Source organism: Theobroma cacao, chromosome 5 (genome assembly GCF_000208745.1).
Source record: "Theobroma cacao cultivar B97-61/B2 chromosome 5, Criollo_cocoa_genome_V2, whole genome shotgun sequence".
Classification (NCBI taxonomy): domain Eukaryota; kingdom Viridiplantae; phylum Streptophyta; class Magnoliopsida; order Malvales; family Malvaceae; genus Theobroma; species Theobroma cacao.
In genome coordinates, this window is record NC_030854.1 from 10,979,503 (window position 1) to 10,981,858 (window position 2,356).

The following is a 2,356-nucleotide window of genomic DNA, read 5'->3' on the forward strand; positions in this document are numbered from 1 at the left end:
ATTTTGAAACCATCTACAAATGTAGTATATGAGTGAAAGATACATATTTCATAACCAAAAATAAGTTTAGATCTCTAAAACATTCATTTAAAGTGAAATGATAGCTATTAGAATAAAATAAAAATTTTAAATAAAATATTCCATTTTCTTATAAAACAATATTTTTAGAGATATTCGTAAATAATTTTTGTAGCGTAAAAGCAAAATAAATTCGTACATACAGTAACACAGATAACCAGAGTATGTAATTTAATTTACAATGACGTGTGGGCCCCGAATGACCAAAACTAACAAGGCTTCAAACCTACGATTTTTAAGGGTGCAGATCCAACTGTAGCCCTCGACGAAATCAACTATCTATAGACTAACTTGAGCCTGAAATGGGTGGAAATGAGGGTGGTGAGTTTATATAAACTCAATGAGTAAACAAACATCATCTAAAATATCTAAAGTCGAGAAAATGGAGACAACATAAAATAGTTCATCGCACTATGATTCATAACGTTTCAAACTCATTTCAACTAAACAAAATAAATTCATTTCACTCAAATAATCAACATGGCTTATGAATTTCTTAAAAATTTTGCTCGTGCCAAAACTTATTCTCGAGGATACCTTGGCCGAGGCATCTAACCGAGTCCGCCAAGGCTGTTAAAGAAAAGTTCATATACGCATAAAACACATTTTTTTCGTTTAAAAGCATAGTCGTTCCTTGGTGTTGGTTGAGTTCACCCTCACGTGGTGGTTTAGCGTGTAGTGAACTCTAAAGCTTTATCTTAGGAGATACCTTCTGCGCCTCTCGTACTAAGGTAAATATAATGGGGTTTACCGTGCCCCTCTAATAGGCTGGTCCACGAAAACCCGCCCACTGCAATAAGCTAATCGATATCCCACCAAATCAATAAAATTCCAACAGCATGATGTGGCAATTATTTTACAACACAGCATGTCAAGGCAAAACAACAGTTCATATATATTTAGCACAATTACCAATCCAACCACTCATGCCCACATTATCATAAGCCATTCAATTCAAACCATGATTTATAACACAGCAAATAGTCTCTAATTACTCCATTTTCCAAGCCATCATTCAATTTCAAGACAATTTTATAAAATCATTTCGTTTAATCACATTTTGCTTATAAAACATAAAGATTTACCATTTAAACTCATTTTTCTATAAAATCACAAAAACGAATAAAAACTACTTTAGATAATTAAGACGATAATAAGGTTACTCACAATATCGGGAGTCGAGGTACTCTTAATCCCGATCTTCGGGTACAATCTCCTTACCCTTATCGAAAGTTTCACCACCTAGACATAATGCACAAAAAACAATTTACTATATTTGTGCTAAACCGTTATAAAACTAATTTAGGCTCTATATGAATGCATGAAATGGGATGTGAAATGTTCGAATTATTATCTAAATACGGTGTTCTACGTAGGTTCAATTGTATGGGGCTGAAATGGTATTGACCTAATTCACATTATACATAGGTTAATTGGCCAAAATATCCAATTCAACTCTAAATAATTTCATTTCACTTCCAATACTCCAAATCATCAAATATAAGCTAGATAACATGAATTATAGCAAAATCATCCTCAACATTTTCTCTTGGAAAATTCGGCCATGGTGGGTGATGGAAAAACATGAATTTTTCTTGTTTGCTTTTCATGCTACACATCACCAACCAACTAAAAACACTAGAATAACATGTTTTCTAGCTAAATCCAAGATCAAAACCCCTCCCCCCATGTCCGGCCAACAAAGGTATCTTCATGCAAACTTGATTCTCAACCATGGAAAATGAAAAAGAATACATAGGAAAGGTAGATCACAAGCTAAAATCAAGAAATTTTACTTTTTGTCACTTGATTCCTTGAAATCCACCAATTTTTCCTTGAATTTTTGCTCACTAGGGTTTGTTCTTTCTTTCTTTCCTCTTTTCCTTGGTGAGGCCGAACATATGGGAGTGAAATGGGTGAGTCATGTGCTGATTTTTAATGTAAATTATAATCAAATGAAAACTTGCCACTTGTCACCATCCCATTGGTCCATGCATAAAACTTAATAATTAAGCATTCTCTCACCACCACAAAATTATCCATGGACCAAAATGATGATGGATGAAGTTCATGGGCTGGACAAGTGTCATAGTGGTGCAAAATTCCAATTTTGCCCTTAGGTGGCAAAATGACCATTTTACCGCTACGTCTTGAAAATTTCAATTTGACTCCAAATCAATCCTCGAACTCCAAATCACCATATTAAGTCATTCTGGGGTTTTAAAATTCTCAATTTCATCTTAAAATCTCTATTTGGACTAGTTTGAGGCTTAATTCA

At 33.9% G+C, this 2,356-nt stretch overlaps 1 long non-coding RNA gene across 1 annotated transcript; it reads right to left on the reverse strand.

The window, feature by feature from the left end:
• Positions 235-1,978, reverse strand: LOC108662173. The gene is made up of 3 exons (XR_001927964.1): positions 1,875-1,978; positions 1,246-1,320; positions 235-375 (listed from the first exon to the last, which is right to left on the reverse strand). It is a non-coding gene; the product is annotated as an uncharacterized LOC108662173 (long non-coding RNA).